The 12,794-nt window shown below is 39.0% G+C and overlaps 1 protein-coding gene across 1 annotated transcript in view; it reads left to right on the top strand.

Annotated features, from left to right (window-relative positions):
- The first annotated feature begins 668 nt into the window (after positions 1-668).
- Positions 669-12,794, top strand: part of LOC125241039 (facilitated trehalose transporter Tret1-like) — a 76,470-nt gene continuing 64,344 nt past the window's right edge. The window contains exon 1 of the mRNA XM_048149321.1: positions 669-766. The gene's annotated coding sequence lies outside the window, so the exon portion shown is untranslated. The remainder of the gene's footprint in view (positions 767-12,794) is intronic.

A 12,794-nucleotide genomic window follows, 5' to 3' on the forward strand; every position in this document is an offset into this window, starting at 1 on the left:
GACATTTTCTCATGAAACATGGCTAAGAACACTCTCGAGTCCCGACTGAACCTTTCAAACAAAAAAAACTAAATCTAAATCGGTTCATCCGTCCGGGAGCTACGATGCGATGCCACAGCAGACACACATACAGACAGACAGACAGACAGACAGGTGAAACTTATAACACCTCGACGTTTTTGCGTCGGGGGTTCAAAATCGAAGAACTTGAATGAACGTATAGTATTGAATCATCTGCTAAAATATACAGAAAATGTTAGAAATTATTTGTTGTATCTTGGTTATTTATATCTAAGTTGAGTTGTTTCTTTTTTTTTTGTTTAATCGCTTACATAAAAAAGATTTCGCGAACGTTCGTTAGTAGGGGATTACTCAAGTTTACGACGCATTTAATTAAAAGATCGCTTAGCGAAACAAAATGTGTACCCTTTAGGAGTTAATCTCCACTGTATGCGCACCCCATCGAAGTAAACACAAGTATAGGTACCGCATAGGGTAGGTTCAGATCAGTCGACGCGGCGCGCGGCCGCTAACGGACGCTGGCCGTTGCTCACGTCAAAAATAAAAAATAAAATCTTTATTTTTTTTCTTATCCATCTGTCAAAACCCTAATTCTTACCGGCCAGTGTCTTAAGAATGAAGCGCGACTAATGTTGAAGTTCTTTTTTCAAATTTTTTTTCGAACGCATAATCTCTCATTATTCTTTTGTTGTAACGTGTGGTGAAATGTGAAAGTCAATTTGTTATGCCTCGGATGTGATAGTCTGTAAGTTTGTAGAAATCGATAAGCTAGCTACATTCCCAGACATAGCGCTTGGTTTCATTCCGTTATAAAGATCATATCTGGACGAGGGAGAATTTAATATCCGATGTACAGATTCTGTTACATCTTTAGTTTATTTTGGTAGATATTTTTACTGTCAATATTGTTTATTGCTTCACTAAGTTGTCCCAAATCTACTTTAACTACTTTTTTATTTTTAGATACTTGTTTACCTGCTAAGCTTACAACTTTATTCATATCTTTGTTTAAATCAGTCTCAGTTATAACCATTTTCATAACACACAACTCAACAATTTCCAAAGACACTAAAGTTTTAACCAATAGAGTTGCTTTTCGTCCGTTTGGTGGTCGACTTTGTCAGGAGGAAATTAGTTAGTTCTATAATTATTTTATATCAAGTTATTAGAACTGACACAGACATTTGATTAATTAATTCAGGGGTCGGCGAACCATGGCTTTGGAGGTTCGATTGAGGCAATTTGAGGGACCAAAAATAATATTTAGAGTCCTTTTGCCACTGGAAACATTTGCGGCCCTTTGAGATAATCTAAATCTAGAGATGTATTTTGGAGAAAATACCGACTCGTGAATTATTCGTACTTTTGTCCGTATTTTGAACACTGGTAGCATTGAAAAATTTGACGGAATGCGTAAAAAAAAATCACAAAGCTGGCATCAGATTCCTACTCCTATTGAGTATGTAGTTCATTTGAAGTAGCATTTGGCAATCGTGGTCCTAAGGTCCTAGGGTCTTGGGAGAGTTCGTAATTCTTCATGTTGATAAGACAACGAGATTATTTGAAATATCGGACACAATGAAACACCAGGTCTGACATTGAGCAATCTCGAGCGCTCTTGAGCCCGTAGCCATAAGCAAAATAATTTACTCTCCGTGGCAAACAATACGCAACCGTGTCTTACCAATATTGAAGAGATAGAGAGACATAGCTACGATACGCTTCTGGTAAACGATGGTATTCTTATAGACGTTAAATTTTCGTGAGATATAATAAAATATTTAATAATTATACGATTGGAGTCACGTTATTATATCGCGACTGTTGGGACATGTTTTGAGTCATTTAGGAGACCCGTCCTCGGACATGAGTGCACGGAGTCTAACCGCTGCAACGTGTTGTCCATGTCGTACCAAGTATACGTATGCGGTTGTATATTGATTAAATGATTGTATTCTTGGCTACGGCCCCACTTACTAAGGCGAAACACGTTTAGCACTGCTCTTAATTGTCAGCCCATTATACTAGTTAACCATTTAGAGGACTTTGGCTAGACATATTTGGATCAAACACTTTATTATGAGTTAATGTTATTTGAGTTTCCTGTAAATGTCGCAGGGAAATGGCCAAAACAAAGATTTCATCAAATCACTAAGGGATATGATGAAATCACGCAGGATGTCCATTTTATCATTTCTCTAGAACTCACTGTCGTGGTTCAGGGATTTTATCAAATCCCTAAACAAATCTAGTGAAATGACAAAACGTGGCGTGTCTATTGGCCGATTTTGTGATCTCACTAAACAGAATCAGGGATTTAGTCAAATGACTGAAATTTTCTAGAGAAATGATGAAATGGATTCGCCATTTTGACATCCTGCGTGATTTGATCAAATCCCTTAGAGATTTGATCAGATCTCTGTTTTGGCCATTTCCCTGCGACATAAACATCACATATTTAAAGCCTACCCTACCATCAACTTCATGAAATTTGCAGTCATGCTGTCGAAAAGTCTTATGAAAATGTATCTCTGAAATAACCTGAATAAGTAGTCATTTGGTAAATTTGTTATGTCCACACTGGCCAGTAATTCCCGGTTTTCAGGAAAGTTTCGATCAACCGATTCGAACGCACTATTTGTAAGTGCGATAGGGACGGCCCGATTTTTATCATTTAATTTATCGCGCGACCATGATTGCCCTACAGGAGGACTAGAAGTTGATAAAACACTTTTCAAACTTGATGCGTTGATGAAAAACGATGGAGTGTTATAAGTTTGACGTGTCTGTCTTTTTGTCTATGTGTGAGTCTCTCTATGGCATGTTGGCATCGTAGCTTCCGAACGGATAAATCGATCTAGATTTAGTTTTTTTGTTTGAAAGCTGAATTCGTCGGGAGTCTTCTTAGCCATGTTCCATGAAAATGGGTCCACTATGTCGGGATTTTTTCAAAATTTTATTTTTGTGGTTAGGTTATTTACTTATTCATATTTTTATTCACAAATACCCGAAAGATTTTCAACCCGAAAATCCCAAAAGATCAAAACGTAACAAACCTACTGGAGCTTGATTTTTTCTCGTGAATAAAATCGGCTTAAACTACCCCTATGTACATAGCTTGTGACAAAAGACAAACAGAATCCAAATCTGTTTGACCCATTTATACGGGATTATAAAGCCTTAAGTCCTTCCGACCCGCAGAATACAGTTAAGCCTTTGCTTTATGTTGGGACTTCCAGTCTGACCCGTAGCAGACTCGAGTTGGTTAAGACTCGAGTCCTTTAAGACTTGATTACGTGAAGCTTCATTTTTTAAACTTGATAAGGTTTTTAGAATTGTATGATTAAGTCGAAACTCGAACTCTTCAACTTGACAGCAGCAATAAGTCTTCATTGAAAAAGTAACCAATGAAATATGTTTTTACAGTAACTTTATTGCTATGATTTTATTAAACCAGAACAGGAGGGCGATTTTGAATCTCGCACACGGGATTTCGTCACTAAAATACCAGTTGAAAACGGTGACTTACTTATTATTTTCAGTGACAATTTTCTGAATTCGAACGCGTGAGACTCAAAAATCGGCCCACAGGTCCCTATAAAAACTTTTTAACAAAAAATAAAACCGCCTTCAAAAATAAGCGCGTTACAAAACACGGAGAAACTAAAAAGCAAAAAATAATAAACCTTTGAATTCAGATTTCTTATCGTATTGCAATAATCTAAACATCAAAATTATAAACAAATAAATTATTTTTGTAGTCGGTACCAGACCTGTTCGTCGCCTTGCTATTGCCTGTTTGCCCCACCCAACCATACGCAGGCTGGTACCGACTCCAAAAATAATTGATTTGTTTATAATTTGGATGTTTAGATTATTGCAATACGATAAGAAATCTGAATTCAAAGGTTTATTATTTTTTGCTTTTTAGTTTCTCCGTGTTTTGTAACGCGCTTATTTTTGAAGGCGGTTTTATTTTTTGTTAAAAAGTTTATTTATTTGTTGATTTTTAGTGGTTCCTATTGATATTATATGTATCAGTCCGAATATATGCACACTAGTGAAAGAATTATCCTTTAACTCCTAACCATTGAGGAGTTGACCTTCCATCATCAGCTCAGCCACATAAAATTATTACCATCAGGCGTAAATACTGGTGTACCTTTGAAAAATACACTAAAACATTACATGTGCCTATAACATTTGAAGAGTTCCCTCGATTTCTCCAGGATCCCATCATCAGACCCCGACTTGGTGCCAATGGGACCATCTCGGGGTTATACCCGTACGATCAAAAAAAAAATGTTGAAAATCGGTCCACAATTCTCGGAGATATCGAGTAACATACATACAAAAAAATAAAAAATAAAAACATTCAGTCGAATTGAGAACCTCCTCCTTTTTTGAAGTCGGTTAAAAATGTACTGTCAAATAATACTTAGAGCGTGTACATCGTTCGCCAATTTCCCGAACATTTGCGGGACTCGGAGTTTGCGACGTGTCTCAGGTGGCGGACGCAGCACGTCGGCCATTTTGTGAGTTTATGTGAGAATCGAAGAAAATAATCTTGACATTTTTACATTTAATATGCCAAAATGTACAAAAAGTATGAAAAAAACTTAAAAATAGGCCAAACACAGGCATACAATTGATGAGTTTCGTGCCCTCTTTTGATTACTTTTTTTTGGGTGATTACCAATAGGAAAGTATGTACCTAAGGGATAAGTTCGCCTTTGTTACTGGGGAGGCTATTGCTATGTCTTGTATGGGAACCCTGCATTTTATGATTAAGCACTGAGAACAGCCTGTGAACGTAATACGGGCGATACGTGAAACCAGGCATAGAATTAATTAGTGTTATCATTAATTGAGAGGGGTTTTTGAGTCACTGGTAATTTTGACCCCATAATGATTTTTCGAAAAAATTCCCAGCGGCAATGTACTTACTGTAAACCTAGTTGCGATGACAGTCAATGACATCTATCAACGAGCGTTTAACGCGTGTTTGCGTTACATTGCGGTTCGAATTATCTTGTATGAATAAAATATTTATCACAATTTTAAGTAAAAGTTATCTAATTACATTTCTTATTTCCTATCCTCACCACCTTAGTCCGTTTTCACATTATCCGATCCGATATCGGATGTCGGAAGGATTTCAATGGAAAAAAACCAAGATGGCGCCTGTAATGTATGGGGTATCGGTCCTACATCCGATATCGGATCGGATAATGTGAAAACGCACTTAAGAGATTCGCCCGTATTAGGTTTACACCCTGTATAATATATTTTTTGTCGTGTACATGTAGCCTAGTCAGGTGCCTACCATCTGCCTAGTCTACATGTCTACTAGTCTACTACTGTATAGTCTACATTTTTACCAATAGTGGATCGGTAAATGCTCGAGGCGTGTCCCAGGTGGCACAGGCACTGCAAAATGTGAGCAGTTTCTGTTCAGGGTACCTAGCCGAACGGCACAAACGCTCACGAAACGAAACGCTCGTAGATGGTTCGTTCTCAAAAAAGTGGCACCGTCAGGGTAAAGTGAATGAAAAAAAATGAAAATGGTTTTTTGTACCTTTTTGGATTTAAATATGTTTTTGAGTGCATCAATGATACGGAATTTGCAGGAGGGAACGTAATAGTCGTAAAAACGTAGAACTTATAGCGAGTTGAAATTTTAGACATACAGGAGAAAGTGAATAGACAGGGAAGCAGGGAAAACGTGGCAGGATAAAGAGAGTTTGAATAAAAAAACAAGTTTACCACTAATAATTCAACGTATATCGACTATTATGATTTCGTTAGGATTCAATTTTTTTTTCTTTAAGTAGAAACAAAAGCAAAAAAAAGTATTTTTTTAAACAATATCCATTATTTTTTATTCAAAACAGTTGAAGTACAGTAAGTGATATCTGATTATTATTTTCAGTCACGATGCCTGCAGTGTTTGACTGGTAGAGAATGCCTTAAGAGGGCTTTCGTGTTAAAAATAGTGAAATCGCAACCGAGCGCTCGATCATACCGTGTGTGATATCAAATTAAAGGGCTTTGCGAGTAGTTTATAAATATATATCACATTATAGGACTTTTTCTACTTGGTCTAACAAAATATGAGAAAATGTCCAAAAGTGGTAATAATTGTACCGGTGAAGGCTCGTTTTCAAAAAATTGGCAAAAATCAATAATAGCAATTTATAATCACTAAGGCATAACAGCAATTTAAGTAAACGTTGCAGATTAATTTAGTACAAAATTTACTTCGATGTGATGTAGATTTTCAAAGAAATTGTCACTTAATTTTAGGTAATTTCTGAAAAAAATTGAATTCGCCTTAGGCTAGTTTACTCTTTTTCAAAAACTTAAAATAAAAATCTAGTCTGAAATGATTGTGGTACAGGATATACGAATTATAAATTTACCCGTTTTAATATTCAAAATTGTCCAAATTTTGCAAATAAGATCGACTGATTCAGCTCTATACGTGCGTTTTTCTAAACGTGCATTAGAGAAAAATTCATAATTAATTTTATGTAAAGAAACTTCAAGACTCCTCAGGATAATTATTATATTTGATCAACACTATTAATTGTTAACCTAGTTTACAAAACTGGGGACTCAATAGCACAGTTTTCGATAACTACCTTACACTAGCACGAGTAACAAAGAACTGCCGCCAACGGCCGGCGCCCCGTCAACGGAACTTCCCCGCCATCAATCCCTTTTTTTAACTACCCTCTTTGTTTCTTTTAATAAAGTTATGATGGCAGCCAAGTACCGAATACTATTAAAATTTAATATATCTTATATTAACTACCCACAAACATCTAATTACAATTTTGGATGGCAAAAATCACAACACTCGGTCATCCGACTGCGTGCTATCTCCGGAGCACGCGAAATCACAACACTCTAGGTAAGAGTATCTATATTATCTATTAATCTATATTACCTATTAATCTATATTATCTATTATCTATATTATCTATTAATCTATATCATCTATTATCTATATTATCTATTAATCTATATTATCTATTATCTATAGTATCTATATTATCTCTTGACTCTAGTATAATTATTAATACAGGATGCGGGGACACAAAAATACAATTAATCTCTAAACAAGATATAGATTTCAACATATATGGCTACTGAATACATCATTTATTAATAGAATTATACAGTAGTAGGTATTTATAATCTAATTGTGATTATGACATAACATAGGTTTGGGACATAGTATAGGTTTCTAATCTGAGTTAGACTCGTCCGAGTCCGGTGACTCAGAACCAGATGACTCGTTTATTTGCAGCGCCTGAACACTGATCCAAGGACGCATTCTATCAGCAGCTACAACGCTGTCATATTTTTTAGCATCAAACCCAGGAACGTTGGTGATTCTGTAACGATCGTTACCTAGGCAATATGTAACTTTATATGGGCCAATAAACTTGGGCAAAAGTTTTTTACTTTTCCCATTGTTATAAAAACTGGTCTTCGTAATTTTTACTAAGTCACCGACAGAATACGTAACCGCTGGTGCTTTCTTTAAGTCATACAACTCTTTTTGTTTTTGTTGACTATGTCGAATATTCAGAGAAGCCCTTTCTCTGATTTCATCCATCCTCCCATCAGTCTCTGTTGATGGGGGGCCAGACTCGTCTATATTATCAGAAACACTAACACGAGGAGGCGCACTGATTCTCTGACTCTCATTCAAGACTTCATTTCTTACAGGGGAGCGAAAGGAAGGTGCCTCATCGTTGCCAGTATCTCCGTCAGTTACAGTCGACGTCATGCCGTCAGGACTCACTACCACGTCATTGTCCGTTGATAACTTGTTATCAATAGGGCAGTTCGATTTAACCCCGAAGAGTAATTCCGATGCACTCCTTTTTGTCGTAGCATTAATGGTATTATTAATACCCCACTGTACTTGACCCAGTTGCTTGTCCCAATCACGTTCATTATTTTCGAAGTTCTGTGTCGCCAGGGCCGTAATAATAGTTTGGTTGTACCTCTCGGCTTGCCCATTTGCCTTAGGACAAGCAACTGCGTCAAGTACATGTTTGATACCTTTGTTAACACAGAAGTCTTTGAATTGGCCCGAAGTAAACGCGGTCCCACGATCCGATATAATTCTTCTCGGAATCATAAAATCGTTAAACAGACTATCTAGTACTTTGATTACGTTTTTTGTTTTCGTGTCTTTGACTGGTCTGGCAAAGACATATTTTGTAAAACCGTCTACTATCGTTAGAATGTAGCTGTTGCCTGCTTTGCTCTTAACAAATGGTCCCAAATGGTCCAGATGCAAGGTGTGAAATGGTTGTGCTACTTTTTCTATCGGGTGCAAATAGCCAGTACTAGTACGAGCTGCGTTATCTTTATTGTACGCACAGTCGATACAAGCCGCTACATATTTTTTGACAAAGCGTCTTAGTTTAGGGAACCAGTAGTGGCTCTGTACGCGTTCCAACGTTTTAGCATAACCGAAGTGACCTACATCATCGTGGTTTGCCCTACAGATCTGCCACCTAGCGTCTTTCGGGACTACTAATCTCAAGCCATCTTCAGTTTTCCTATGCAACGCGTGGTTCTTAACAACGAAGTGGTTTTTAACGTCAGAGACCTCCCTATCTAAGCCCGGTTTTAAAATCTTAAAAATCCTCTCTAACTTAGTGTCGGCCATTTGTAGTGTCAAAATCCAATTGTCAGTATTTATATGTAAGACATTCATAGCTGGCATTGGACCACAATCCTTCGGAGGATTGCGGCTCAGTGCGTCCACATGAGCCATCCGACATCCCGGTCGGTATTCAATATTAAAATTATATTCACTTATAGTCAACCACCAGCGTGCAATCCTCGGAATTAAGTCACGCTTTGTGAGGGTGGTCCGGAGTGCATTACAGTCCGTGTATACAGTGAAGTTAAGCCCCAGAAGATACGGTCGAAACTTTTTCAACGTACAGACCACAGCCAAAGTCTCCAACTCATAAGAGTGAAAATGACGTTCCTCTGGCGTGGTCTGTCGGCTGAAGTACGCGACAGGCTTCAACACTCTGGGACTCAACTGCCATTGCATTAGTATGCCGCCTAATCCTAGTGAGCTAGCATCAGTGTGTACCTCAGTGTCCAGTTCCGGATTATACAGTGCCAGCAGGGGACGTTTAACCAAGCACTCCTTTAACGTCTCAAATGACTTAACTTCATCGCCACCCCACTGCCACTGTATATCCTTTTTAAGCAGTATGGTCAGAGGCCTAGCAATTTCACCGAACCCTTTCACAAAGCGGCGAAAATAGCTCGCTAAGCCTAGGAATTGCCGGACCTCATGAACATTACGAGGTACCGGAAAATTCTGCACCGCCATAATCTTCCTTTCACTTGGTCTTATACCCTCGGCAGAGATTTCGTATCCTAAATATTCTATGCTCGTATCAAAAAAACTGCATTTTGACAGTTTGAGGGTTAGACCAGCATCCCTTATCAATTTTAGTACTTCCTCCAATCTTTCAAATCCTTCATCAATTGATGACGAAGGAATGAGAAGGTCATCCATATATGCCAGGGCACTTTTAAATCTACGCGCACCTAACAATCCGTTCATCATTTTTTGAAATACAGCAGGCGCGTTTGCCAATCCGAAGGGCATCCTTTTAAATTCATAATGCCCGTCCGGGGTGACAAACGCTGTCAAATGCCGGCTTTCTTCTCCTACTGGGATTTGGTAGTATCCGGATGCTAGATCCAGCGTGATAAAATATTTGTTCCCACTTAAATTTGACAGCTGGTCGTCAATTAGAGGTAAGGGATATTTGTCTTTGATGATTTTATTGTTAAGGGCTCTGTAATCAACACAGAGCCGAGACTCCCCGTTCTTTTTCTGAACCAACAATATAGGACTCGCGTAATTAGAGTTGGATTCCTGTGCTATATCATTTGTCACCAATTCATCAACAATATCCCTCACCTTTTTACGTTCAACATGCGACAGTCGGTAAGGTCTATACACCACAGGCGTCTTATCATGTAACTCTATGTTCATAACAGCGTCCTTAGTACACCCTAATTCGTTAAGGTTTTTAGCAAAACAACTTCTGTATTTTTGGAGAAGCTGATGCAATCTATCGCGGGTTTCCTCATCGATCCTTTCGCCTATTTTAATTTCGGACCTGTCTATCGGGTTATCCTCTCTTTCGTATTGTTCGGCTTGTACGGCCAGAGTCTTGACTTCTGCTATTGGATTGACTCTCGCTATTAACGTCCCTGCCTTGAAGCTAAGCGGGGCCTTCGTTAATGAAGTTATAAACACTACCGCCCCACCCTCATTGACCTCGTAACAACCCTGATGTAGATGATATTCTTGATTAGGGCATAACCTGGTGCCTCCGTTCGAGTAAACATTGCCAGTATAAGTTTCCTTCGTATATACCTCCACTAAACCTCCTTTCACTACTGTAACATCTTTAGAGACGTACAGGCTAATGGTCTCATTTGTTTGCACGGAAATGTCGGTGGGAGTATGATAAAGGAACAACTGTTCACCTCTCTTCAGTGCCGTTACAAATGGTTTCTCCGTAAAATTCCGTCCTATCATAAGAGGGCTATCTAAATACGTGTCATCAACAACCAAAACATCCAGCTCTGTTTCAACCTCGTCGATTCGGACATTTATGGTAGCATTGTATTTCGGGAAGACTGCACCATGACCGAAACCTCTCAAAGTCAGCAATGGCGTACTATTATTGCTAGTCAATCCCAGAGTAGTCGCATCTGTACTCCGAATTAGACTACGCGCGCACCCAAAGTCAATATACGCGTCTATCATTTGACCACTAACGCAAATATTTTTGAAATACTTTTCATTTACAGAATCATCATAATCTATAATATCGCAAAGAGGACTTGTTTGGTCTGTATGATCTAAAGGCGTTTTCATTTCGTAATTCGGTCTTGTTTCAATCCCTTCCAATAGAGAATTGTCTACATCTACAACTACCTTTAGCACCTTTTTCTCAGTAGGCTGGTTGTTTGGGTTGTTGACTTCGCGCATTTGGGTTTGTAGTGGTCTTTTGGTGCAATTGTCACTATTATGCCCTACCCTATAGCATTTGCTACACTTAACAATGGGCTTTGTACAATTTTGGTAGATATGACCGCGTTCGTTGCAATTAAAGCAAGTAGAGTCTACTCCCCTACTGAATGTAGTGCTCTTACCAGAAAGGTTACTACGAAAGTCACGTCTCTTTAGTGAATTTGATGCTAATGGACCTCGTGATGCGTCTCTGGACTGTGAAGGCTGTTGTGACGCTAAATAATTTAAGAGATCCTCTGGTTCCTCACATTTGAGAGCTTGGGCTCCGTTTCTAACTGAGCTATCCGTAATCCCATAAATTATACAATCAACTGCCTTTCGACCGACAATCTCGCACCGACTCAGTAATGCCAATTTCTCATAAAAATAGTCTCTTAGAGTTTCATCTGTGCGAGATTTTCGGTTTAACATTTCATCTAATAGTTTACCATAATTCACGTCATTCGGGAAAGCTTTAATTAATTTACTTTGCCAGATATCCCACGAGTAATTGAGCGATGGCAAAGATTCATACCAACTTTTGGCTAACCCACGTAACTTTTGCAGCGCGTAGTGAATTTTTTGCTTCTCATCCCATGAATAAATTTCGGCGCACTCGTTCACCTTCTTTAGCCATCGTTCAACATCTTGAGCTTTGTTGTTAGGGTCGAACTCCGGGACAACGTTATTATTAGAAGCGTTCTTACTTGGCAGACCTTGAAGCGTAGATACTATCTTCAACAACTCATCTGCAGTTAATCCCTTTCGGCTCCTCTTCTTGGAAGTCACATTAGCGTCCTCTGATGACGAGGACCTATTTCTTCTCCTTCGCTTCTTCCTTGGCCGCTTCGGCGTGTAACTTTTCTCATCATCTGAAAAATTTCAAGCGCATTTTATGTTCTTATCTCAAACCATGCCTCCCACCCATGGGACGTTTTACGCCTTAATTCATATTTCTGACCTTAAAACTTGCCTTTTCTCTTTTTTATAAACTTCGACAGACTTTAGCGTAATTTTGAACTGACTTGACAGGATTGCGCAATCCTTAACTTTTCTCTGACTTGTCTTGGGTAATTTAGCAGACTTTGACAAGCTTTGATATTACCTTGATAAGATCTGACACTACTTTGGTGAACTTTGACATCACTTTATAAAGTTTAAATTAATTTGACATATGTTTGTCGTGGTCACTCACCGACGCGCAAAAGACCAAATTGAAGGTTTGCCAAAGAGCTATGGAGCGCAGCATCCTAGGAGTAAAACGGATTGACCGAATCCGCAACTCCACGCTGCGCTCAAAAACACGCATTACAGATGTTGGGGTTAAGACCGCCAAACTGAAATGGGACTGGGCAGGCCATGTCTGCCGTATGCACCCACAGAGGTGGGCTAAAATAGCCACCGTATGGGTGCCGCAAGACGGGCGGGGATCTGGCAGGCCCAGGCGGAGATGGCGGGACGACCTGGACGTGTATCTCAGCGACTGGCCGGAGATCGCTCATAACCGGGACGAGTGGAAATCGATGGGGGAGGCCTTTGCCCAGCAGTGGGACACAGTATAGGCTTTAAATAATAATAATAATAATGTTTGTCAAAGTCTGGCTTCGTTTCATGGTGTTTGACATTCGTTTGATTGCATTTGACATGGTATGACGTAAGTTTGACACTGTTTGCCATTAGTTTGGCAGTA

The sequence above is a fragment of the Leguminivora glycinivorella genome, chromosome 2, assembly GCF_023078275.1.
Source record: "Leguminivora glycinivorella isolate SPB_JAAS2020 chromosome 2, LegGlyc_1.1, whole genome shotgun sequence".
NCBI lineage: Eukaryota > Metazoa > Arthropoda > Insecta > Lepidoptera > Tortricidae > Leguminivora > Leguminivora glycinivorella.